At 33.8% G+C, this 17,407-nt stretch overlaps 1 long non-coding RNA gene across 2 annotated transcripts in view; it reads right to left on the reverse strand.

Moving 5' to 3' along the window:
• Nucleotides 1-1,596: 1,596 nt before the first annotated feature.
• Nucleotides 1,597-17,407, reverse strand: part of LOC103228893 (uncharacterized) — a 217,802-nt gene continuing 201,991 nt past the window's right edge. For both annotated transcript variants that reach the window (XR_012090951.1, XR_005235346.2), the window contains 4 exons: nucleotides 8,941-9,041; nucleotides 8,031-8,135; nucleotides 3,749-3,832; nucleotides 1,597-2,823 (listed from right to left, as the gene is read on the reverse strand). This is a non-coding gene — a long non-coding RNA (uncharacterized lncRNA). The remainder of the gene's footprint in view (nucleotides 2,824-3,748; nucleotides 3,833-8,030; nucleotides 8,136-8,940; nucleotides 9,042-17,407) is intronic.

Here is a 17,407-nt window from a genome sequence, read left to right on the forward strand (position 1 = left end):
TACACAATCAACATTAAATTATTATCAACTTAAAATAAATGTTATAACTATAAGATACCTCATGTAAACCTCATAATAATCACAAAGAATAAAACTTGTAGTAGATACACAAAAGAGATTAAGAATCAAAGCATACCTCTATTTTAAAAAATCATCAAATTACAAAGGAATACAGCAAGAGAGGAACAAAAAAAAAAGAAGAAACTTCAAAACAGTAACAAAACAATTAGCAAAATGGCCACAGTAAGTCTTTACATCTCCATAATTACTTTAAATACAAATGGATTAAATCCTCTATTGGAAAGAAACAATAGCTGAATTGATACAAAACAAGATCCAGCATATGCTGCCCGTAAGAAACTCACATTAGTTTGAAGAACACACATGGACTGAAAGTGAAGGAATAAAAAAAAGTATTCCATCTACATGGTAACCAAAAGAGATCAGGCAGGGTCTATACTTATATAAGCCAAAGTAAACTTTAAGTCAAAACTCTCATGAGACAAAGAAGGTCATTACGTAATCATAAGGGGGTCATTTCATCAAGAGGATGTAACAGTTGTAAATATGTGTACACCCACTGTTGGAGCACCAATATATGTAAGGCAAGTATTAACAGAACTGAAGGGAGAAATAGACAGTAATAAAATAATAATATGAAACTTTCAGTACCCCATTAGTAACAATAAAGAAATCATCCAGACAGAAATTCAGCAAGAAAACAGTGAACTCAAGCAATGCTATAGACCAAATGGAGCTAACAGTCATATACAAAATGCTTCCCCCAAAAGCAACAAATACACATTCAAGTACACATGGAATGTTCTCCAGAATAGTCAGACCACAAAATAAATTTAAGAGGATTAAAATCATATCAAGTATCTTTTCTAACCACAATTTGATGAAATTAGAAATCTATGGCAGGAGGAAAATTGGCAAAGTTATCAATACATGAAAATTAAACAACATACATCTGAATAACTGATGCGTTAAAGAAGAAATCAAAAGGGAAATTTAAAAAAATATCTTGAGACAAAAGAAAATAGAAACACAACATACCAAAGCTTTTGAAATACAGAAAAAGCAGTTCTAAGAAGAATGTTAAAGCAATAAACATCTATATCTGACATGATCACTTATTCTAAGTGAAATACGCCAGGCACAGAAAGACAAATACACCATGATCTCACTTATAAGTGGAATCTAAAAGTCAGTCTCCTAGAAGCAGAGAGTAGAATGGTGATTGCCAAGGTTTTGAAAGAAAGGAAACAGAGATGTTGGTCAAAGTGTATAAGGTTTCAGTTATGCAGGATCAGTATTTTCTACGTATCTAATGTACAGCATGGTAATTACAGTTAATAATACTGTATTATATAATTGAAATATGTTAAGTGAGTAGATCTTCAATGTTTTCACTACATAAAAGGTAACTATGTGATAATGGATATGTTAATTAGCTTGATAGTGGAAATCATTCACAATGTATACATATGCTAAACATCACATTGTACTCCTTAAATACAATTTGCCAGTTATACCTCAATAAAGCTGAATAAAGTGTTCATTAATCTAGAATAAACATTTTGTTATGTGCTTTCATAAAGTCCCTCTGCATTTATTAAAAATAGAACCAAGAAAACATTTCTATAATCATGATGGGCAATTAGTGGAGCCAAATGGGACAAAATCATTTCCAGATAGAAGAGTTATATCTGAAATCACTGGCAAAATGTTCTGGAACAGATTGTCCACTTTTTCATGTATTCAAATAGAACCAGATGAATTTTACGCAAAAGATTTTAGAGTGGCACTAAAATCATTCCTTGTCCTTCTATTCAGATACATGTGCTGATTAAGTTCCGTAATTTTCCTAACGTGTCTATAACCTTTGTCAAGATTATTGTCAAAGCATGTGTAACTGTATTTAAGCAGCAACAAATAATATCAGTACTTGAAAATTATGCAGAATGAACCAACATTTCCCCCCAACCTTTATCAATATCCAATTATGAAAAAAAACTATTTATGAAGGATATCCTACAGAAATAAATATAAATTTTCTTATCTGTTCTAAATTTTATTTTATGTTAAGCCAAAACTATTTGCTTAGGAACCCAATGTATTGTGTCTCCTTTAAAAAATAAATTTTTGCCAAAAATGCTCTTTGCCATTACCATGATGTTAAAGCCTACCATGAAAGACCATGTTAGAAAAGTTCTTTTTGTTGTAGTTATTATAGGAATATTATTAAGGACATATTAACCATACTACTTGGTTTTTCTGTAAGGACTGTGGAAAAATCCCCACCTTACACTGATCTAGAGATGTCCAAGAACCAATCTCCCAGGGATACTGAGGAACAACTCTATCTTTTGTTGTAAATCTTTTCATTTAATAAGTATTAATGACAAGTGCACTTCATTTTATTTTACAATCTGATTTTCACTCCAGGTAACTGCTCTGGTTGTCTTCCGGGGCTGTTAGCAGTGCTAGAGAGAAAAGCCCCTCCTCACTGCGGACAGTACTACATGGCTGAGTTGAGCTTTTCAATGCACTGTCAACAGAAAGGTTTATTAAAGCAAACTACAAGGAGAAGCAGCATCTCTATCATATGGGTCAGTTTAAATTTGTACTATCAGCTCTAATTACTATGTTGTTTCAGCAAATGTTATCTGCTTTCATTATAATAGTTATAATATATGAATATTGAGTCCTAAGAATTAAATTCAAGTGAATACCTTTAATTTGATCAAGTGCCATTTCAGAAGCCTCCTTTTTCCCTAGTGGGATGAAGACTTAGGCATTATCATCACATATTGATATCTGTAATTAAAGCATGGTATGTTATTAAAGGTAACAAGACTACTTCATACAACAAAAAATAAATTACAAATAGAATTTGTGAGAAGACATTTAAATAAAACTTTTAAAGTGATAAATTTAGAAGATGTAGTTTAAGGTATAAATTGAATCTGCAAAGCAGCAGCTACAGGACTTCCAAAATCGCTACATTCCCCTTTGAGCACCAATCTAGAGAGAGTTGTCCTAAATAAATAGGTAACTTTTTGAAGAGTTCCATGAAGTGGACTTTATTCCACATTGCTTTTCACATGGACATCTAATACAGAGCCTATGTTTAGCTAAAGATGCCTTCAGAAATGTGTAGTGTTTCAAATCCAATCACATTAAATTCCAACATATGATACAGATATTCAGCCATTTTAAATTATGACAGTCTTTTTATCTTTAATTTTAAGACTTAAAGCTATTTCACACCCAGAATATCAATACTGTATCACAAGCTGGGATGAAAACTTACCTAGGCTCTAGGGGAAGTAATCCACATAACTTTGAAAGTTATATTGATGTATTTACTGCTTCCCAGTAGTACCCATAAAGTAAATGGAATCCTAAACTCTACCAAGATATACTTTTCAGACTGTCATAAATTCCATTCACACAGGATAGGATAGCCAACTCAAGAAGCAAACAAAATGATTGTAAAGAACATGGCTGTGCTGCATCTAAGCAGGCACAGGACAGTAGGCATAGGCCGAGGCAAACAGCCTGAATGACTCGGCAAGATTGTGGCGCACGCGCACAGTTACGTGTCTTATGTAATCACAGCCAGGAAGCCATAACATAGGGAAGCTTACCACCTGGCTCTCAGCCACTATTGTTTGTGTGGTGTATAAATGTAACACTGACACTGTGAAGGAGCTGCTAAATAGAGCCATGTTTCATTTACCTGCTGTTTCTTGAATGTTCTTCCAGCTCCCTGCCCCACGTTTACCCAGTCTCCTCCGCCCTCAGCTGGGGCTGGAACCTGACCCTGAACAAGACAATGATGTACAAATTTGAACCAGTTCACTATGTTAGTCTTGGAGTATGTGTGTGTGTATATGTTGGGGGGAGGGTAGTTATCAAGTAAAACTGCTTTCCACTTTACCCTCTGTTCTAAGCTATTTTACTGTTTTTAAAAAAATCACTGGGGTCAGATTTTATAAGGATAAATTCAAACTGGCAAAATACAAAAACGACAAAACAAAGTAGATGTAAGATCAACGTGGGAGGATATTACATTCTTTTAAACAAAAAGCAAAGTGATAATTCCACTTCAGTTCTATTGTATTTGTGTTCTTGTTAAATTTTTACTGTGGAGGAGGATGACATTAAATTAGAAACTATACTTTCACAAAAATACAGTATTATCTGACTTTAATAAAAATATAAATTTGTCAATTGTTGATATAGTATTATACTTGATGTGACCATATATGTTCGATCCACATACTAGATAATATATAAATACTAACATGATGGACCAGAATGTAAAAATGCCTGCATTTCCTAACAAGATACTATAAGGCTTTGGGTATTTGAAATTTCTCGATGACAAAAACTAAAACTGGAATGGTGGTTTCCAGAGGCTTGGGGGAGAAAAAAATAAAGAGATTTTAGTCAAGGGTAAAAAGTTTCAGTTAAACAGGATAAATAAGTTCTAGAGGTCTACTATACTACATAGATACAGTGTATACATATATAATATATACACACACATACACTAACTATAGTTAACAATATAATAGTGTATACTTAAAGTTTTGCTAAGTCGGTAGATCTTATATTAAGTGTTTTTATTGCAAAATGATAATAAGAGAATGGGAAGAAACTTTTGGAGGTGATGGATAGGTTTATGGCATAGATTGTGATGATGATGGTTTCGTGGTTGGATACTTATCTCTAAATCATCAAGTTGTATGCATTAATCATGTATAGCATTTTATATGTCAAAAAAAGAGAAGAAAAAAATTAAAAGATGAGGTGAAAGCTGCAAAGCATGGTTGAGAAAGTACAAATAACTATGGGAATTCATTCAAGGAAATTATCATATTTGCTTGATGGATTAAAAACTCTTTCATGAACCATATATTAGAAATAAGTTCAAATGCTGACAGGCAGATTTGAGAAAGATTTTTTTAGATAAAGTTACTGGCATAAGTAAAAATTCATGTTGGAAAATTTGAAGATATATGGTGGAGAGTTCAAATTAGATATATTGGAGTATTGGAAAATCTGGCATAAGCTTTTAAATGTAATTTAGGATAACTTTATCTCGGGTCTTAAACACCAGGGTAGGAAATTTGTACTATTTTCAGGCAGCATCAACAAGCAGTAAATGTTCACTGAAAGTATATTATGCCATTCTAGTGGCATTATAGAAAAGTGACTCAACAACTCTTTATTGAGCAAGACTGGAGGAAAGAAGAATTAACGAAAGACAGCTCAGTTAAGAGACTATTTCAAGTTCTTTAACCTCTCTGTAATTCATATGCTCCTTCTGCTAAAAATAATAGCCTTAAAATGTTATAAGAGTTTGATAATATATGAAAACAAAAGCAAGCATGGAAGAAACAGTAGCTCTTTCTAATATGATAAATTACGTAGATTTAGGAAAGTTGTATAAAACTGGAAAACATAATTTCTTTAGTAAATTTGGAATCATAGTGTTACCTGAGGGTTTTTAAAGGGTAAAATAAAATAGCATTTGTTAACAACCTTGTCAGCAATGAAGTTCTACACAAATATAACATGATATAAAAGTGAATGGTATTAAAAAAAAAACAGAAGGGAAAATAATAAAGAAATATATTCACTACTCAACATATATAATTCACAGAGGGATTAGTAATCTTTCATCACCATAGACTATAGTCCTTAAAAAACCATGAGAAGTTTTAGACCCACATTTATTAGTTGCTGCTCAACACTGTGATCAAGGTTTGAAAGAAAACATATCCAAGGAGAGTTATCATCATTTTTCTGAAAACACCGGTGTCCAGGGATACTGGTAAAAATTCCCTGGAACATCATCTTTGCAAGGTGTACTGTGATACCATCAATAGTCTGCCTCCTGCACTATGAAAGGTGTGTGGCTTCTTTTTGTTTTACATCATTAGTTATTGGTTCATTGAAATACAAAACCAATGCCTTATTATTTCTACTACATATGCAATATCTAGATAAGCGCGGTGATATAATTCACAACCCTATTCCCATTTTTTTACAGAAAATATTTTAAAAATTACTATCCCACAAAAACAGTCTTCCAAATGTAAAGGTATAAGACATATTACTTATGTCTTTTTTAAAAGAGCTAATTTTTGTTATATTCACAAATTTTCCCATCATTACAGGATAAGTGATGAAAACCATGGTGACCACAAGTAAGTCGCTTGCACTACTGATTTGTAGAATTAAACAGATGCTGCCAACGCCACCACTAAATCTTCAAGGAATCTTTACAGAAGCCGACAAAAGCATGTCAAAGTGAGAACAACGGAATGTAAAGTATGAATCGCTTTGGGGTATGTGGCTAGAAAATTTTTCCCCCAGTCAAAAAAAGAAAAGAAAACAAAACAAAACAAAAAAATACTGCAGAAATATTTTAGAGCTAGCAATTAACCTGCTGCTAAAGTTGGCATTGCATCTCCCAACATATCCTTTTCCCTCAGACCTCTAACGAAATCTGTCCATGAGGAATGCTCATTTCCTGCTGGGTAAGACACTGTGCAAATGTAGAATTTCACAGTTCACCAGAAGGATTATATCACTTTCCTTTTTGGAAGAAGTCCAGACTTCATTACAAAGGTGTATCACTTTGTTATACTGCAGAAAGCAACATATGGCATTCTATCTCTCAGCAGCTAAAAATGGACTGTCAGCTAAAAAACTTAGTTGTGAAATAAACAGTACATGTTCAGTATGTGCAAAGTTAGGAGTATAATCTATGAATTATGAACAAATATACCAATATATGTGTGTTTTTAAACATGCCATTGTAGAAATACAATGCACAATTTATAATTGATAGATGCTATCATTTTCTTTCATTGGTAAAGGATATTAGAGTTAAAATGGTTTATACGTGATCGGTAACACTGCCAAAACTCAGGAGATAAATAATCAGACACTTGTTTTTAAAAGGTTTGTTGCAACCATAAGCTGAGTTCCATTAAAGAAGATTAAATAAAATCAGACCATCCACACAAACTTGCACTAATGGGAAAAATGAATGGATCATTAGCTGAAACAGTTATTCATATAACATTGTTAACATAAACTGTATTAGCTTTTCATGACAGTTAAATATTATTAAAAGCTAGTCAGTTACAGATAGCAACCTATACATTCACAAGACTGATGATTTCAATCTAAAGGGCATGGTTCTGTTTATGACTTTCATTCAGGTCTCTGCTGCTGGAAATACTGAGTCTATTATTTCACAGTGTACCTAGAGCCACAGTGTGATTTGGTGGCCAAATAACTGAAAATTTTGCTCTGTACTAGATGGAGATGAAATACGCACAGTAGGAGCATAAAATAGACAGCAGTAGTTTACCATGAAACTACCAAATTTCTACTTTTCTCTTTAAAGATATGTGTCATTGTAAAGTTGGAATTGTGTGGCATTTCTAAATACTGAGAAAAGAAATGCATGCTTATGTCCCACGTTCTCATGCTGGAAAAAATTAGCAATATAGTTTCTAAAATCAGGTGTGATTTCCACTTATAGGCTGTAGTGAATGGTACTAACTTCCCAAGGAATTGAAAAAGTTACTAATGTCATGTATTCCTATCTTTACTTCATTTCATGTGATTTCCTGTAGTATAGTATAATTAATGGCTTGGGTATGAATGCTGATACTTCTTCACATTTCTCCCTCATTCATTACACTTCAGTATGTAAGCATTTGTTTTCCATAGATATAGCTGATGGCATCATCTCTAAATGCGAATAGAAATGTTTAGTAATCTGTATGTAATTTGCTTTCCTTGAACTTTGCATTTCATGACCTCTCACACTATGTGTATTGCTAAACTTAACACCCAACTGATCTCTCAATAAATGATCGCAAATAAATGATGATGTCATTAAATATAGGTACTGCATTCTTTACTGTGTGGGGAATGCCTTAATAACTGAATTATTCAAATCCATTAAGGTTAGTAGCATTTTGCTTTTATACCCCTTTGGTAAGTTCTTCACTTGCCATATACAGACACATCAGCTAAGCACTTCTTTTAAATCTGAGCACTCTTCTCTCACACTCCTTTCTAGAAGTTCCATGTTACTAAAAAGAAAACAAATATACAGAAAAATTAGAACAGCATTCCATCATGTCTCATCACACTAGATGCACAATTACTCATAAATATGCACAAGTACACACACACACAAATTCTATATGTATACCTCAAATACTTGCCCAAGTAGTCTATGCGTCTAATTTTGAGTTCCAATTGCTTTGTTCTTTCCTTCAGAATATGAAAAAACTTGAGATAACATAGCATAATCACATAGATGGTAAAACCCAGCTAGAAACCTATATTTCTTCACGATGACATTTTAATGAACCAGAAAAAAAATTAAAGCAAAGAAAATTTGCTCTTGCCCACAGTCAGACTAATGACTTTTGCATATATTGTTTTCAAATCATACAAGGAAGGGTTTGCTCTCATGCAGGATAGCACAACACCACACAAGCACACAGACTGCCACACACACACACACACACACACACACACACACACACACACACAGAGTTTATTAGCTTAATAATGGACTTCAGTTTAATTTACAGTTATACAATTGGCCAAAGATTTAGTACTTCTAGTGGCTTTTCTTCACCTTTTGTTATGGTGCTGTTTGATTGTATTTATGAATGTGACCTTATATCCTATACCAGCAGAAGAAAGTAAGATAAATTGGACTCTAAAACACACACATAGTAGCAGACAGTACTGTTTAAAGATTAATAAGTGATCTCACTATAGCACTTCAACTGCCTATAGCCTAAAACTATCTTTCCTCTGGTACTTTCCAGGCAGTCCCTGAAGGACCAATAAACCAAGAGCACTAGACAGATCTGAACTTACCTATCACAGCTTTGATTGTGCTCTTGTGCACTATGTGTTTCTTCTTAAAAGCATCTAATTCACTGCCTGCTCACAGCATTCATTATTTGAAGCAAAGGACACTAGGAGAAGTAAATAAAACTTTAAAAAGACATATTGTAAAGGGAATTCATTCCATTTTCCTTTCTTATGTATCAAAACCCAAAACCTTGTATTGCTCTAGAGATGTGATTTTCACACCACTTAATATTTTTTTTGCCAGATATAAAAACTGCACATTTCTAACTGCATTTCACCTCCTAGAATCTGTGCATTGCACCAAGATGTTCAGACATCTCATCACAAGGCTTCCAAGACATCAGTACCTGGGGGACCCCACTTTGGGACCTGAGGACACATATTCTCTTCACAGTGGGAATTCCAGAAGGGAAGAAGCCAATGTAAAGAATTTCGAACTCTGCCCATAGTCTACCTGTTTACCCCCTCCACGCTATGGATTTCATAATTAGAAACACTCCCACAATGTTTGACCCTCCTTTCCAACATCTGATCTCCAGATTTCTTCTTGAATAGCATCTGCAAAACTTCCTGTGACAGAAAATGGCTACAGAATCTATCCTGTTATTACTTAACATTAGCATGAGTAATTCATATTATGCAGTTGTAGTATTTTACAATTGTTTGACTAGCTAAAATTTATAAATGTACCCACGTGAATACACTTCCGTTTGCAAAACTAAATATCAGATGCATAACACTAAACTCTGCAAACATGAGAAACTGTCTTTCAGCACTTGTTTCATTTTTTATGCAAAGATATCGAAAAACACAGTCAGAGCTCATTATCTTTAGCCTGAAGAAAAGACTTGTGTAAAGACCAGATGAAAGGAGACAGCTAAAAATTAAAGTCAAACCAGATAATTCAAAGGAAACAATTTCTTTTGGTGGCTAAATGTCCTAATTTGTCTCTATTGAGGCATTAACCATGAAGTTTTCACATCATTCCTTTTGCATGAGTTTATGCCAGCTATATGAGTACAGAGAGGAGAATGGCAATGTCTACTTGTAAACCTCAAACTGAATTTCTAATTAGTATAGTTATTTATAATGAATTATTTACATGTTTTCAACAATAAAGGCAGTGATTTGTTATTTAATATTCTTTATATAATGATATTTGGCTGTTGAGAGTATCTTATCTTTTTGTTCTACTTCATGCAATGCTATTTTGAGATCTCCAACACACTTTAGACCAAACAGGGTTTTCTGACAAATGATTTTCATTCTAGTATTTGTTTTCTTTTCTTTTCTTTTCTTTTTTTGAGATGGGGTCTCACTCTGTCGCCCAGGATGGAGTGCAATGGCGTGACCTCGGTTCACTGCAACCTCCGCCTCCTGGGTTCAAGTGATTCTCCTGCCTCAGCCCCCCGAGTAGTTGGGATTATAGGCACGCATCACCACGTCTGACTAATTTTTGTATTTTTAGTTAGAGATGGGGTTTCACCATGTTGGCCAGGCTGGTCTTGAACTCCTGACCTTGCAATCCACTCATCTCAGCCTCCCAAAGTGCTAGGATTACAGGCATGAGCAACTATGCTCAACCTTATTTTAGTATTTCTAAGACTAGAGAACACAAGAGGCAGTGTAGCTTAAATAGGTACCTAATAAACAGCTATTGTTATAGAGAATATAATTCACCTTTAGAAATGATGCCTATTAGTAGCAATTACTAGTGACGCCCAGTCAAGTTGCGTGAAATGATTGTATTATCCATCAATCAAAACCAGCTATGTTATGACAAAAATACTCTAATAAATATATTGATGCAGAAATTATGACTTTTGCTTTAACCAATATCTTTAAAGTTACTTTTGTCACTTTCAAACAATTTTTTTTCTTTTTTTTTTTGAGATGGAGTCTCGCTCTGTCACCCAGGCTGGAGTGCAGTGGCACAATCTCGGCTCACTGCAACCTCCGCCTCCTGGGTTCAAGCAATTATCTTGCCTCAGCCTCCCGAGCAGCTGGGACTACAGGCATGCACTGCCAAGCTGATCTAATTTTTGTATTTTTAGTAGAGACAGGGTTTCACCATGTTGACCAGGATGGTCTTTATCTCCTGACTTCGTGATCTGCCTGCCTTGGCCTCCCAAAGTGCTGGGATTACAGGCGTGAGCCACCGTTTATGTCACTCAATTTTTATTTTATTTTTATGACCTTATAGTTGGGATAAAAATGAACTGAGAAAAAATAATTTATAATTTGATAGAACTAGAATGAAACTTTGGAATTAGCACTTTAATCCTTACGAAAGCATTGAGGTGTCTGAAGTACAACATGTATTCAGTGCTATCTAATGAAGATATATATCCTGTGGCAAGCAGCAGGAATTCTATTATTACCACTTGTATGAAAAGGAAAGACATCTCCTAGCTGATAATTCCCTGGTGAGTCTTTCAAAGATGACCAAGACCATTTCCTGACATAGTTTATCCTGGGGAATTGCAACATCTTTGTAGCTTACATTGTGAGACACATCATGCTTATTTTGGCAGCACGTATACGAAAAAAAAAAAAAAAAAAAAAGTGATACACATCAGACTGCCTGCCAAGATTCATTAAATGAGTGGTCCCCTATCCATTTTTTCTAATACATATGGAATTGAATGACACAGTACAGTTTTTTCCTGCAAGTATGTCAGAGGTTGAAAGCTCTACAAATACCAAAGGAATAAAGATAACTTCACCAAAGGCATATTTATTGAGGACATTGGTCATTAAAATACTCTGAGCTATAATATATTCTTTCAGAACTTATGTCAATGAAAAACCTTTGGTTACACTGATAATCTTTTTGTAAGCAACCATATTACTTGTTTTCACATTGATTACTAGGAAATGCAGAATCCAAATTAAAGATCGACCTTAAAAACCAGCATGACTCTACATTTTCTGTTTATGGCCTTCCCTTTGTTGGACTGATTTTATAATATTTTTTCTTATGATTCTATTTCTATTTCATCATTATTTAATCACATACATTATTTTCACAAGCTGATTTTAATACTTAACTTGGAATATTAAATTATCTCTACTTAATTTGGAGAACAGATTATTTAAAAATGCATAACAGCAGACTAAAATATCTGAAAGACTGTCAAGTAGAAGGAGAAGCTAATGCATACTGTGCTGTGTAACAGGGGCAAATAGGATTTTAAAGGAGCATGTGCTAGATAGTGAGCAAGAATTTTCTAATCATTCTTCAGGTCCCAAATGTAATGGGTTTCCCTGAAAAGCTGTGGAATCTTCAACACTGCACAAATTTAATCAGAGGCTAAATAACTATCCATCTGGCATGTTGACAAAAGTTTCTAGATTGGAAGAAAGGTTAAACTAGAAGCCCTCAAAAATCTCTTCCATTCTATGATTCTATAATTAAATACGCTATACTTAATGAGCCATTTGTTATCTTCATAGGGTGAGTAACTCATGGCACAAGTCTCCCTGCTGTCTTCCTGCCAGGTCTAGAAATTAAATTAAATTAAGTCCATCACCATATAAAATTAGGAATAAAGAAAAGTTATGCCATAATGACTTGAAGAGTCTTAAAGTTTGAATATAGACTTAAAAACTTCAGTTTTGTTGCCAGCAAGAATTCATAGCCTGTTCATATCACAAAACTAATACTCTAAATATGAGGGATCAAAACAGGAGAAATATTGTGATGCCATTCAAATTAAAGTATGACAAGAGTTTAATAAAATATATTTTAATGTTCTAAATATTAAAAAGTAGACAATTCATCATATTACAGATATATTTTTAAACTACTTCCTATAATGAGAAACACGATAAAGACTCCTGTCACCGGAAAGGTACACTTATTTGTTTGGGGAGGCATTGAAAATCCACTGTGAGCCAGTAAACTAAATTGAAATGGCATATTTGATACCTGCACACATCCATCATTATATTTATGCAATGTAAGAAAGATAAATGAATCATAAATTTGCTAAATTATTCACTGAGGTGAATCATCTTAAAGTGAATGAACTGACATATCATATATAAATATTTTAAGTGGACAAACAACTTTATAGGTAAATAAAACAAATTTTTGTTTCCTTTCACATTTGGTAGTCTCAGAGAGGTATACTTATTGTTTTCTTATTTTTGTTAGAAATAAATTGAAAAAGGCTTGAAAAAGTAAATATTACTTAAAGGTACATAACAAAAAGTTAAATAACCAGAGCAAAATATGCAATTTCCAAGTATTCAAGCTACTAAAAATTCCAACATTACATAATTACAACATTTTAAGCCCTAATGCCAACTGGATTTTGACTAAACAAAGCAAGAATGAATCAAGAATGATTGGGAAAAAGTGAAAACAAATCAAAACTGAAGATCAAATTGAAGAATGCCAATTGAAACATGTGACTGTTGTTATTAAGGAAAGGAATGGCAGACACTGTATTTTTTAAATTTTGCAATGGATGGCATTTGTTTTTTGGAGAAGTAGTTATGCTCAAACCTTACAGAAGCCTAAAAGAGTCTGGTGGCTATCAATGTCTTTAACTGGTATGAACTCCAGCATCCCTGATTTTTTTAAAGTCAAGTCTCTCCTGCCTTAAGCCTACCCCAAAAAGACAGGCTCTGCAGCCCTGCCTAGGAAATGGTCATGATACCTGAACTCATTGCAAACACTGTTCAATAAATACTCACAAATTATAGCTTTCTTCCCCAAATTTGGCATCTAAATACAAGAGCAACAAGATCTTACAAAAACATCTTAAGGACTGGGACCTTGGATCTACAATTTAAAATATATATACTGGAACCATATAGTAACAGCATTTGTAAGATACCAACATAATAGAGGTTTATAAGCAGATAACATAAAATTCAGTTTCCATTAGAGGTTTATTTTCATTACAAAATATTTTAGATAAAAATGTAAAGAATAAAAAGTAGCAGACATTCTCATACCTACTAACCAGATTTGGCAAATGTTAATATCTTGCCATGTTTGCTTCTGGTTTATATTGTTTTCTAAGAGTACAATTTAAAAGATGCATACAAAAGCCATCATCCATCCCATTCTCTTTCCCATTTAAGCAAGGGGTAGGCAATACCCAAAGTTATTGTCTTTCATGCAAATCAATACAGATATGTTTGTGTCAATATGTACTACATATTATAGTTATTTAATATATACCTATTTCAAGTGTACTTTAATTATACTATGTGTGTCATTCGCAACGTGTTTTTCTGTTAAGCATTATTATTCTTGGGGTTTTCATTTTGAAATTTGTACTCCTAGTTTTTTTTTTTTTTATTATTTTTATTTTTTGGAGATGGAGTCTCGCTCTGTCACCAGACTGGAGTGCAGTGGCACGATCTCGGCTCACTGTTACGTCCACCTCCCGGGTTCAAGTGATTCTCCTGCCTCAGCCTCCCAAGTAGCTGAGACTGCAAGTGCACTCCACCATGCCTAGCTAATTTCTGTATTTTTAGTAGAGACTGGGTTTCACCATGTTGACCAGGATAGTCTCAATCTCTTGACTTCATGATCCACCTGCCTCAGCCTCCGAAAGGGCTGGGATTACAAGTGTGAGCCACTGCACCTGGCCACTTCTAGTTTATTTGTTTTGACTTCTCCATAGTATCCAATTATATGACAAAATAATTGTTTATTTCTCCATTGCCCTATTACCCATATATTGTTTGTAACTTTTTACTATGAAAAAATGCTGATAGAAGAAACAACCTATAGAATTCAAGAAAATATTTGCAAACTATACATCTGATAAGGGGTTAATATAAAAAATACAAAAATTCTCCTGCTACTCAATGGCAAGAAAACAAATAATCTGATTTAAAAATGGACAAAGAATCTGAATAAATATTTCACAAAAGAAGACATACAAATGGCCAACAGGTATATGAAAAAAATTCAACATCACTAATTATGAGAAAAACGCAAATTAAAACCACCTCAGATCTGTTAGAATGGCTATAAGTAAAAAAGATAAAAGATGTCAAGTTCTGGTCAGAATGTGGAGAAAAGGGAAACACTGTACATTGTTGATGGAAATGTAAATTAATATAGCCACTATGGAAAACAGCATAGAGATATCCCAAAACATCAAAAATAGAACTACCATATGATCCAGCAATCTCACTGCTATGTATATATCCAAAAGAAATGAAGTCACTATCTCAAAATCATATCTGCATGCCCATGTTTATTGTAGTATTATTTATAATAGCCAAGAAATGGAATCAACCTAAGTGTCTATCAACAAAAGAGTGAATTTTTAAATTCATTATAAAAACGGGATACTATACAGCCTTAAAAATAAGAAAATCCTATCATTTGCAACAATATGGATGAACCTGGAAGATAATGTGTTAAATTAAATAAGCCAAGCACAGAAAGATAAATACCTCATAATGTCACTTATATATGGAACCTAAAATTGGCAAACTCATAGAAGCAGAGTAAAAATCGTCATTACCAGAGTTTCAGGAGGACGGAGAAGAGAGAGGAAAGCAAACTGAGATGTTGGTCAAAAGACACAAAATTTCAATTACATATGAGGAATAAGTTCAAGAGAGTTGTACAACAGGGTGACTATAGTTAATAACCATGTATTATATTACTGAAAATTACCAAGAGATTAGTTTTAAGTGTTCTTACACCAAAAAAATAAAAGTATGTGAGGTAATGCATATATCAATTGGTGTGACTTAGTCATTTCACAATGTACACATATATCAAAACATGTTATACACCGCGTCATTCCTTTTAAAATGCAGCAATATTATTTTCTATATTTTCACGTGAACATGAGCCAGAACTCGTGTGTGCGTGTGTGTGTGTGTGTGTGTGTGTGTGTGTGTGTGTGTGTGAGAGAGAGAGAGAGAAAGAGAGAGAAGTGGAGTCACTGAGATGAAGATTTGCAAATCTAGCTATTACCAACTTGTTCTTTAAAATAATTATTGCAATTTAAACTCTACTGATGCTGTAGGAAAGTGTCCTGTCTCTACATTTTTGTAACACTTAATTTTATCAAATATAAATACAAATACCTTTCATTGTATTTGTATGAGCATTCCTGATTTTGTCTCTTGTGGTTTGCTTGCTTGTGATCTTTGCACAATGGCGGAAATTCCTACTGTATTAGTCCATGCTCATGCTGCTAATAAAGACTTACTTGGGACTAGGTAATTTATAAAGGAAAAGAGGTTTACTAGACTCACAGTGCCACATGGTTAGGGAGGCCTCACGATCATGGCAGAAGGTAAATGAGAAGCAAAGTCATGTCTTACGTGGCTGCAGGCAAAGAGAGCATGAGCAGGGGACCCCCACTTTACAAAACCATCAGGTCTCATGAGACTTACTCACTATCATGAGAACAGTGCGGGAAAGACCTGCCCCTATGATTCAATTACCTCCTACCGAGTCCCTCCCATTACATGTGGGAATTATGGGAGCTACAATTCAAGGTGAGATTTGAGTAGGTACACAGCCAAACTATACCACCTATATATAGTTTTCCTTTGTGATTCAATCTTTAAAAATATTTCACCCACATCTGTGGTTTGTCTTTTAATTTTGTTTTGGGGATCTTTGGTTATATAGGGAATTTTAATGTTAATGAACTTAATTAATGAAATATTTTCTATCCTATTTTGTGCCTTTTATGTCTTAAATGCTTCCTTATCTTGATAAAAACAGATATATTAAAATAATTCTCTGATAATTTTCACTAAAAATGTCAGCGTTCAGCTTTTCAAATTTATGACTTTAAATATTTAGTATAAGATACAGATCTAACTTTATCCTTTTTCTACTCACAGTCCCCATTCCTGTTCCTTTTCTTGATTAGGCTATTCATTTCCAAATTATTTAACCCTTTGTTATACCAAGTTCCATATATTATGCTCTCTATTCTGTCACATTATCTCAGTTTTCTACCTTGCACTGTAAAATTCTTAATGTCTATTAAGACTAGTACGCACATTCTTCTTCTTCATCAAAACCCTCTTGACATATATTTGATAGAAGCTCAGTTATGCAAGGTGATTTCATATGGTGCAGGCTCACTACTACATGGATTTTTTTCAATAAAAGTAACACCACATGTGCCTTACTTCACTGTCTCCCATTCGACCTCCTCCATGTCGTTCATCTCCGCCATCCCTGAGACAGCAAGACCAACCCCTCCTCTTCCTTTTCCTCCTCAGCCTATGAATGGTGAGGATGAAGACCTTTATAATGATCCATTTTCACTTAATGAATACTAAATATAGTTTTTATTTCTTGTAATTTTCTTAATAACATCTCCTTTTCCCAGTAGACTTTATAATTATAATACAGCATATAGCACATATAACATATAAAATATGTGTTAGTCAACTGTTCATATTTCAGTAGAGCTTCTGGTTAACAGTAGGCTATTAGTAAAGTTTTGGGGGAATCTAA

This window comes from Chlorocebus sabaeus, chromosome 24 (genome assembly GCF_047675955.1).
Source record: "Chlorocebus sabaeus isolate Y175 chromosome 24, mChlSab1.0.hap1, whole genome shotgun sequence".
NCBI lineage: Eukaryota > Metazoa > Chordata > Mammalia > Primates > Cercopithecidae > Chlorocebus > Chlorocebus sabaeus.